Here is an 11,115-nt window from a genome sequence, read left to right on the forward strand (position 1 = left end):
ATGTAACATCTCCAAGCAAAGGTGAATGTAGATAGACAGTAGTGACTACGTGGCTTCGGTAATGTTAACAACTGCTTGCCTTGAACCAGACTTTTCCCTTCAGTGTTTTGTCTATTCTATCATCGTCTCTGAACAGCGTACAGGCTACACTACATCTGACAAACTATTTAATGTATCAACAAATCATTTGATGTACGAGCACTTTTTCAGATTGAACATCTTGGATTCCATAGTTTGAAATTTAAGGATTCGGAATTAAGGCTTCGGTGAATTATATCTTTTCACATTGAATATCCTCCAATATAATGAACTATACTTACGAACAACACAGTCTCCTTTCTTCAACATGTCAGAAGGTTTACACCCTGAAGGTAAAATTTGAACGGAATAACTTTTATACTCTGGCTTTTCCAAATATATCTCCAAAAGGATATATGAACTTCATTAATATAATTATCAGGTCGGAGTATACATTCTAACATTAAAACCTAACCATCATCACATTCACAATCACGAAAATCTTAATGACTGCCACCAACGGTCCTTGGATGTCGAGGCCAAGGACCACGGCACTAGTATCTCCCAGGCTTCATCATCAGTAATCGTAATCGTGCGTTTGTTATTATACAGTTATTGAGATAAGACATACATACTGTCCACACATCGTTTGGTCGGGATGTTCCATAACTGAGACTCGGTGCACCCTAGAGAAAAAGGTAAACCATTGAACGACAGTTAATGGTTACGAAACTTCATTCAGCTTGGAATGGATTCTATTTTGAATCCACCTAGTGTTTGCGTATTAATGTACAAACTCATGGCTTAAGGAATTCACACCGCACTTGCGCGTCACTCTATCATGAATGAGATCGCGATGGTTAAGTAGCTTTGGCAAAGCCTTTGGTGAGGTCGCATCCAAAAAGCGAGTGCAGATAATGAAAACGAGTTGCAACGCATTTAACATACAACACTGTTTTACCACAGTCGAGCTGCCTCAAGAGGATAAACTACAGAAAGACAGATATATTTAAAAGGATAAGTGCTATGTTGTAGGCTAATCCTGTAATGTCTCATACTCACTCGGTGTGCAGATCTTCTTGGTGTCATCCCAGATCTCCTCTGGAGCGCAGCGGTTGACACATTTATCCCCCGTCCATCTCTTTGCAACATTTGTGCATTCTTGAAGAAAAAGGAAGTTAATTACTGGCAGTGAAAACTTCTTCTTTTCCCTGCTTAATGTTTAATCCTTCAACAGAAAAACACTTGAAACTTGTAAACTTTAGTGCACCCTTTCGGTCGTGTGGATGGAGATCCGTTTGCAATATCGTTTATGAAGGAAAATGATAACCGGTTAAGAAGACACGCAAAGGGATGGCAAATTTGGCAAAAATATTGGCCTTTGTATGGATGAACCAAAGGACGTTCCGATGCTTGTATAGATAACTGCAGCATATGAAAGATGCTAAGGTACGCACTTCGTGGAAACAGAGTTTTGTAAAGAAAACTAATGGTATCATTTGGTTGGGATGTATAGGGGCAAGGAAAACCCATTACGGATACTCTAAACATGTTGACATAACCATGGAAAGCACATAACTGATGGTCCCAGACGACCTTCGTGGCGTGTGCTAGCGAGTTTATACTAGTCACGAGGTGATATATCAAGCTCGTTTCAACAGGTGAGGTGTCATTTATAACGGTACCCATACTTGCTGCACTTACGTTTCGTGCATTTGAATCCATCTCCTTGGTATCTTTTCTTGCAGCCACAGGTATATATCCCTTTGTCTCCAGGTCTGCATACAGCATCCTTGCCACAAGGTTTAAGCTCACTGGACCCTAGCTTGGCGACTGATCCTACTTTGATACACTTGTAAAGTGTCGTGCAGTCGGAGCTTATGCGCTCATCACCAATCTGATAGGTAAAAAGAATTGTTGACAATATCAGCAGATGAAGTACAATGAAAAGCCCCACTACATGCTCTGGTCTCTTCAATCCTGGTGAGATTACGTCATACCGGAAAAGAGAAGAAGCAAAGACCGTATAGTTCTTTCCTCATAAGAGTAGCTATATAAGCAGAACTACTTATGAAATGGTTGATAAATGTAACATTGTCTTAGACGGCGAGGGGGCGATTTCTTCGTTTATGCAGTTAAGGGTGAAGAGTTAGACACGATCTGACTCAGTAAGGTTCTACTCATTACCCACCGTGTAATAGTTTTTGTCTGCATCCCAACAGCCACATGACTGCTCGGGGACACACGAATCACCATCTCGGATGAAGCCTTTATTACACTTGCAGCCTTCCATCAACTCATCCTCACAGAAGATTGGTTCGGGCTTGATACACGTCGGTTGGCATGGACGCATCTTGGACTCATATACGCTGTTAGCAGGGCACTTCATTGCTGGAAAATGGCATTGATATTAATCGTATATTAACAGTAAAAAGAGAACAAGGTAGAGACCATTCGATAATGAAGTGAAAACTGTGATGATAGTTTTAACGTCTACATGCTTGTTTTAAGGATGTCAGGAAAGGTCTCATCATTTACAATGGACTCACATCAGAGCCACTGCCCAAACACCAGAATCACACAACACGAGTCAATGGACGCAGGCGCTGACCAAACACAAGATCCCCAAGAGCCAATTTACTCGGGTTGAAGTCAGACGCTCTTGGCATTTACCAGATCCTAGAGCCAATGGACCCACTCCAGATGCACTGGAACAACGCCAGCACCACTGGCTCCACACCGAAGCCAAATGGTTCTTGATTTTCGAACTTCTGTGACCAGTTGCCTTAGGCATAGCGTGACCTCAGGAATATTCCCCAATCAAATTGAGGGTTACAAGGCTAGAACTGCATTGGTTCCGTTTTGATATTCGACAAGCAATCGGAAGGCCATTATTGTAGATTTGCAGCCAAAGCCTCTTTTTGAAAAGCAGAATCAGTCAAACTTACGACAGAATGTGGTTGTTCTCCAAACCTTCGAAGGTTGGTTACCATTCAACTGACATTCGCTGGCGAATTCTCCCACATCAGCGCATATCACTTCTTTCATGGACTCGGGTTTGTCCACAAAAGCGCAAGCATCTATCTGGCAAGCAGCATAGGCTGACTTCCAATCTACCTTTCCGCTCTTGATGCACTCTGCGAATGGTCCAGTGGTTGACTTGATGTAACCGCAGTACGTGTCTGATGCAATGAGGGCATTGTTCTTATCCGAACATTTGATGACTGGATCCTCGCTCTTCTTACAGCTAAAGTATCAACACTATTAAATTCGACTTCTATTTAGAATGAATACAAAAATCTGCTATATGGTAAGACTTCCAAATTCATCTTACCTCTCTGGACGAACTATTCTAAAGGATATCACGAATAAGCTGTCGCCCACCTGTCTTATTTGAATGTGACGGTACTCATGACCGAAGTAAAGGCTATCTGTTCGTATTCAACAAAGGGCGAATACTATTCTAAACCTTTCGATGTATTTCTGACATCGGTTGAATATTGCAGGATCCGGATTCAGATAAGACATAGTGTGGTTTGTTATATATGTTATCAAGTATGTATAAAGACCTACTTGATGTTATCAAGCATAGAACTTATTATTTTCAAGGTATACAACCGATTTCTTTTGTTTTATTTGATCATATTTCAAACGGCTTGTTTGAAACATACACTTACTTAACTAATGGCACATCCGAGTCATCGGGAACCTGATAATTATTGAAGCTAGTCAAGGCATCTGCCATTCCATCGCAGTCACCACACATTCCAGTAAGCTTTCCAGCACCTCCATACTGCCAGTGGCCAAGAGATGTCACAATACCTCCATATTGACCACCGAATGACAAAGCGAAGGAACAGGTTGGCACTGATATCTTAAAGTCGTTGGCTCCAGATTTTGTGGCACTGAGAGTATGTCCGCCTTTGAGTTTGAGGTTAAAGGGCATTCTTTGTGTGAGGCCACTGACCTGCAGAACAAAGTTGTGGTGACTTGTTAGAGAGTAATGCAATGTCCCGTATAACTGGATAACATAAGTTTTTAGATTAGTCGATGGGTGTATCGAAATCGCGAGATAAGTAATCATTATTTTCTACTTCCCTCGATCATGACAATCACCATTTCCAACGCTGCTGTTTACTTCTCAATTCAATGAGAGTACGGCCGAATATGATACAAAGGCTACATGCAACTGCACGTTCATCTTGACCACTAGGGTTTTTGCAACTTATCAAGATATGCTGTGAGTATAATACCGCGAGGTTCAGTATGCAGTATGTGTCAAGATTATTTTCCCGTTAGGCCTGGCGGCACAAGTCACCATACACATGATTGACCGATAACACAGGGCATGTACCTGGTGAACGTCTGGTCATCGCTAAAAATAGCACGGGATAGTCTGACCATCGAAAGTAGGCTATAAGTTAGGTTAAATTCCACACATCGCAGAGCGGAGTCTGTTTCAATGGGCAAATCAAAACATGGATAACTCCAGACTACAGCCTCGGTCTCATAAATGTTCGCCTTTTCAGTTTCCATAATTGCAATACATCCTCTGGCGCATGTTACTCTCACAGAGGTTGGCATCTCGCGATTTCGCATTCCGTATCTCGCGGTTTATAATAAGTCGGTAAAAATACCATTACACTTCAGTATATTGACTGAACATTGCTTGTATTTTGATTTCGCCTATCACATGCAAACAACGCGAAAAAAACCCAATGAGAAATAAGTGAGATGTAAACGCTCTTGGATCCAAACATCTTATTAGAGTGTGCAGATCGAGATTCTGTCTTGATGAAAGAAAATGAACCACCACACCAATATGACAGTTCTAGCAATTTATCAAACAGCTCAAATTCATCAAAAAAAGGGTGGAGCATATACTAGTATATGAGAACGTACCCTAGTCCATCCGTCCTTGTGAAGTCTGACAACGAAACCTCCCATCTTCAGGTCCATCATCCTACCGAAAGACACAATTGTGTTGCCTCGATATTCATTCTTCACCTCAATGGAGAAAGAACACGCGACGTCAGAGTTGGTCGTCTTGGAGAAGACATATTTGCAGACACCCATGAAGTCGATCATTCTGTTAAAATCGTCGTAACGATGGTAATGGGGATCTCCCCAAGCCTTGCAGGTGCAGATTTCTAGTGGATAAAACAGACGGAGAGCTACACTTAGTATACATCAAACATCAATAATCTACATGCATCAATTTGTGCTGAGGAGACACTCAACTTCGCTACATAGTTTGGAATCAAATGAGTCTAAACACGCCTGATAAACAATTTGACTTACCGTTATGATGCACCGATAACTGAATACATGTTGTTCAGAATTCATTAAGTAATATTTAAATTTCCTTTCCTCCAAATTTCTAGGCCTAGATTCTGTGTCAACCTTGGCCTCTATTGATCTCCTGATTATTAAGTCCGTGGCCACGGTATGAAGTTCTTGATCAATGGGGACTAGGGTTGACACGGTTGTTACATCATTTTCTGGGCCGACTATAAATTCGGCAACGCTTCCCCGCCATGTTAGTTGGCATTTTTGTTCTTTCACTCCGGGTGTTCCCACGTTGCACTGGTGCGGGCAAATTCGGTAGGTAATTTTCTTATCTTTAAATTTGTCATTTATTGCCCAATTTGTCATTTATTGCCGTTTTAACCGTAGGTATTTTTATACTCCCTGATGCAAAGCTTATGTATGTTTCTTTGTATATTTTAGTTCACTTGTTGCGTTGTCCTTGTTGACCCCGTCGTCGCGGAATAAACGTTAATGTATCGTAAACTTCCGACTCTCTCAATCCTTAACACATGTCGTTTGGATAAACGACTTTCAAGAGCAACATTTTGAGAACCAAGATAAAGTTTTAATGCGTTGTATCATCTACAGAGGCATTTTTATCACTAATCAACTAGTTCGTTATTGGTTATTCAAACTCAATTCCAAAGACGGACTTACTTTCTGTACAACTCTTCAATCTGAGATCCCATGATTTCGGTGGAGTACAACCTGAAGTGAAGGAAAACAAGAAAATGTGTATTTAGCCTCGAGGTTAAGAACGAACACCTCTTGATGAGTGATCGAAATTAGAATGTCATGTGACATCTCCAAGCAAAGCTGAATGTAGATAGACAGTAGTGACTACGTGGCTTCGGTAATGTTAACAACTGCTTGCCTTGAACCAGACTTTTCCCTTCAGTGTTTTGTCTATTCTATCATCGTCTCTGAACAGCGTACAGGCTACACTACATCTGACAAAGTATTTAATGTATCAACAAATCATTTGATGTACGAGCACTTTTTCAGATTGAACATCTTGGAATCCATAATTTGAAATTTAAGGATTCGGAATTAAGGCTTCGGTGTATCATATCTTTTTACATTGAATATCCTCCAATATAATGAACTATACTTACGAGCAACACAGTCTCCTTTCTTCAACATGTCAGAAGGTTTACACCCTGAAGGTAAAATTTGAACGGAATAACTTTTATACTCTGGCTTTTCCAAATATATCTCCAATAGGATATATGAACTTCATTAATATAATTATCAGGTCGGAGTATACATTCTAACATTAAAACCTAACCATCATCACATTCACAATCACGAAAATCTTAATGACTGCCACCAACGGTCCTTGGATGTCGAGGCCAAGGACCACGGCACTAGTATCTCCCAGGCTTCATCATCAGTAATCGTTATCGTGCGTTTGTTATTATACAGTTACAGAGAGAAGAAATACATACTGTCTACACATCGTTTGGTCGGGATGTTCCATAACTGAGACGCGGTGCACCCTAGAGAAAAAGGTAAAGCATTAAACGACAATTAATGGTTACGAAACTTCATTCAGCTTAGAATGGATTCTATTTTGAATCCACCTCGTGATTGTGTATTAATGTACAAACTCATGGCTTAAGGAATTCACACCGCACTTGCGCCACTCTATCATGAATGAGATCGCGATGGTTAAGTAGCTTTGGCAAAGCCTTTGGTGAGGTCGCATCCAAAAAGCGAGTGCAGATAATGAAAACGAGTTGCAACGCATTTAAAATACAACACTCTTTTACCACAGTCGAGCTGCATCAAGAGGATAAACTACAGAAAGACAGATATATTTAAATGGATAAGTGCTATGTTATAGGCTAATCCTGTGATGTCTCATACTCACTCGGTGTGCAGATCTTCTTGGTGTTATCCCAGATCTCCTCTGGAGCACAACGGTTGACACATTTATCCCCTATCCATCTCTTTGCAACATCATCTGTGCATTCTTGAAGAAAAAGGAAGTTAATTACTGGCAGTGAAAACCTCTTCCTCTAGAATATATGTATTGTGGTGGTAGGAATCTAGGTAATTCTAAGCTATTTTAACAAAAGCCCTTACAGGCCTTTTTGTCTCAAATTAGCTTAGAAACCCCTAAGAACCAGACACCACAATACATATATTCTATCATTCATGAAATGGTCAGTGAAGCGTTGCAATGAAATGGTCAGTGAAGCGTTGCAGTGAAATGGTGAGGGAATACTAGAGCTCAATGGGTTATTCCATTAAAATAAATGGCCTTTTTACTGTCTTCATTATCCAAAACTGAAGTTAAAACCAAACATAATTATTCATCAGCTTCTGGAGTAATAAAGTATTATCCAATAGCAAATCAACATAAAAGTAAATTCACCTATGACTTCTTTAATTTAGAAGTAACTCTTAATACTAATAACTTCTTCAGACTACAAGAAACTAAGATAACACCTGGGTTTTTGAGCCTGAAAAATAAGAAAGACTGTCTGCGACTGGAAAAGAATCCATTATCGTTTTACCAGAACCAATTTAACATGGCTGTTTGGTTTGCTACAACAGGTTGTGGTATTTCAATAGACGATCACTTGAATCACAGTGACCCATTGTTAAGGTCAATTTACAGGTTTCATGTTTACTATCAAATATTGAAGATCATGAAGAATCTAGAGATACCAATTCCAGGTGAAAGTGATTTTAATGAGACAAACAATAACATTAACCGTAGGAAACTAGGAGGGTTATTGAGTGAATTTGGTTTAAAAGACGAGTACGATTTCTCGGTGTTTGAAAACAACGGTGGTTGGAGGTCATGGAATGTACCGGATTACAACCCGAACATAACTGATCCCGGATATTACATCAATGATTCTAAAATCAATTTCTTCCTCATGCAAGTTCATGAAAATAGAATGCCACCGATGTTCAGTAAAGACTGGGATGCTGGAATGGCTAATTTCAAATATCCAGATATTTTCATCAAGGATCATGTCAGGAGACACAAGAATGTATTTGATGTAATTACACAAAATGAATGTCAAACCTATCAACAATTCATGATATTTAAATCAAATGGTTTCTCTAATCCTGGAATAGAGAGGTTGAATGATACAATAAGAACATATGTTTACTGTATTCTGGGTGCTCAGGCGTTGACCAGAACACCAATAATTGGAGTACCGGGTACAGAATTGGATGCACAGAAGGAATTTAACAAACTATTAAAGGATTCGATTAATCAACATCCTGATATTCCCACTTCAATTCAAAGATATCAAAAAGCAGTGAGTGACACTCATACAAGACTAGATTATGTAATAGCACCAGGATTGTATGTCATAGGATCAAATATGGTACTCGTTATTGGTAAGCTGGATAACTACAATAATAACATTTTAATAGCACCAAAAAATGCTAAACCCGGTAAGAATGACATTAACCACAAAAAGACCTTACCACCACCACTGATGGAAGGAAATAGTTCTAAGAAAATAAGAGTTAAGAGTAGCGTTGGTACATCAATGACGGACTTCGTCCTGAGAGCAAAGCTCGAGACCAGTCATAAACCAAATAGTAATGTTGATACACCAAAAACAACTGAAACCTCAAAGAATACTCCTACTACTACTAAACTTGACACCAAAGTTGAGAAGGTGGATGATACTCATGAAACAATTAAATTCATTCTTTACTCAGTTGTTGGTACATTGATTGTTTTTATGGTTAGATAAATAAGTAATTATGGCTGAAGGAGGTGAAAATTATGAAATGGATGATTACGATCCACAATCATCATCATCATCAGGATCTGATGAAATGATTCTTGATTGGAGAAAGTATAACCTTTATCCAGATTATCGCGCAAGATACGACATTATGGCTGAAGGAGGTGAAGATATCCAAATGGATGCGATAGATAATTATCGCATTAGTAATTTGAATGATCCTAATACAGTTGAAACCAATAGAACTTTTCAAGATGACGGCACAACATACAACACAGGAGGTGGAAATCTTACTACTGAAACTTCATTCAGTACACCAGAAAGAGTAAGAGGTATTGTCCCTGAATTGATGGAAAAGGAGTTAAGTTACGATACAATAGAGGATAAACTTGATACAGCATTGGGAGGATCAAACTGGAATTATGACAAGAAAAAATTGAGTAATCTTGCACCACACATTAGTTACAATGGAAACAAACTTTAATACGATCCGAAAACAAAGTATGAAGTTGATTTGATAAAAGGTAAACTTGAAAACGAAAATTTATTTGACTGGCGTAATAAGGATAAAACCATTATTATCAAGTTAATTCCTTTAACTAAGGATAATGGAAGCTTCTATGCTGAAGGCACATTAAAGACTAAGTTTGGTACTAGATTTGCTGACATGATTAGAGGTATGATTGCACCTGACCCACCAGTAAGTCAACCTACATTAGTAACCCCTGAAACACAGGCAGTAATTAATGGTAAACAGTTCAAACAAACCAATAGATAAACTGATAGATTCTAATGATGATGAACTTAAATCACTGGGTTTTACTGAATATGCCTTGAGAGAACTTAGAGGGTTAAAACAGGCTGGTGATAAACTAGCTGCAGTAAAGAGGGATAAGGACATGCAAATACAAGAACTAGAAAATCAACTTCATAATTTAACAAGAGACTATGTAAAGTCTGTAGAAGAAGATTCTAAAGACACGGGGGAGTTGAAAAAGCAAATAGATGAACTAAATGACAAATTGCATGAGGAACAGTCAAAGGTATGGAGGTTAGACAATGACAGGGAGTCACAAACTAGAAGAATTAAACGTTTAATTGTTGATGTTCTAAAGAAACCAGATTCAACTATTCCTCTGAAGGACAGAATAAAGTTACTTTTTAAGACATATGGTGTAACCATTAGCGCCATAATAACAGCTGTTGTAATGACATTTACAACTCTAGGTCTTAGTATCAGTAGTGCTTTAAGTGGTGCCACTAAATCTGTAAAACCAACTCCAGGACCAGGACCATCTCCAGGACCAGACCCAACTCCAGGACCTACACCAGAACCAGGACCAAAACCATCAATACCAGATAAAGTAAAAGAAGGTCTCAAGAAGTTTGCTGAATGGCTAAAAGAACTAGCCAAGAAATCAGCTGCGGCTTTACCGGGAATCATCGGTTCTATCGTATCATTTCTCCTGAAAACAATTGGTGCAGTTGTTGGCTTTCTAGCCGAACATCTGATCATAGCAGTTATTGCTATTGTGAGCTCCATAATTTATGGTTTAATTGGGGGTGTTAAAGCCTTAAAATCACGTAAAACAGTAAAATCACGTAAAAGGTCTTAGGTGACCTTCTATCAAAACAATGTTTAAAAAAATAATTATCATGTAAATATGAATAAATACATCTCATTAAAAGACTATTATTCTAGTGAGTCGGACTTCGTCCTGAGAGCAGAGCTCGAGTGGAACAATGAGAATCTTAAAGGATACATTCGTCCTAGGGTTATGGATCGAGCAGAGCTCTCAGGACTGCGTCCGACTAGAAATTTTAGTGAAGAAAATGTCAGCAAGAATTATGACAGTGGGAAATTTGATAAGCCTACTCGAGCTATGCTCTCAAGACGAAGTCTGACTGAGACAATCAAAGTAGTCCTGCCAAGAATGAAAGAATATGACGTCAGTACCAACACTAATGCTCAATTCTGCCGTAATTGTAAAAGGTGGACCCTTTTTGAGTATCAAAAAAACTTGAATTCAGCAAGGTACGCAGCTAAAACTGTGAAGTATCA

The 11,115-nt window shown here is 39.1% G+C and overlaps 1 long non-coding RNA gene across 1 annotated transcript; it reads right to left on the reverse strand.

Moving 5' to 3' along the window:
* Positions 1-1,769: 1,769 nt before the first annotated feature.
* Positions 1,770-3,003, reverse strand: LOC135501093 (uncharacterized). Its single transcript, XR_010449555.1, has 3 exons — positions 2,967-3,003; positions 2,210-2,409; positions 1,770-1,915 (listed from the first exon to the last, which is right to left on the reverse strand). It is a non-coding gene; the product is annotated as an uncharacterized LOC135501093 (long non-coding RNA).
* Positions 3,004-11,115: the final 8,112 nt, after the last annotated feature.

Source organism: Lineus longissimus, chromosome 17 (genome assembly GCF_910592395.1).
Source record: "Lineus longissimus chromosome 17, tnLinLong1.2, whole genome shotgun sequence".
Classification (NCBI taxonomy): Eukaryota; Metazoa; Nemertea; class Pilidiophora; order Heteronemertea; family Lineidae; genus Lineus; species Lineus longissimus.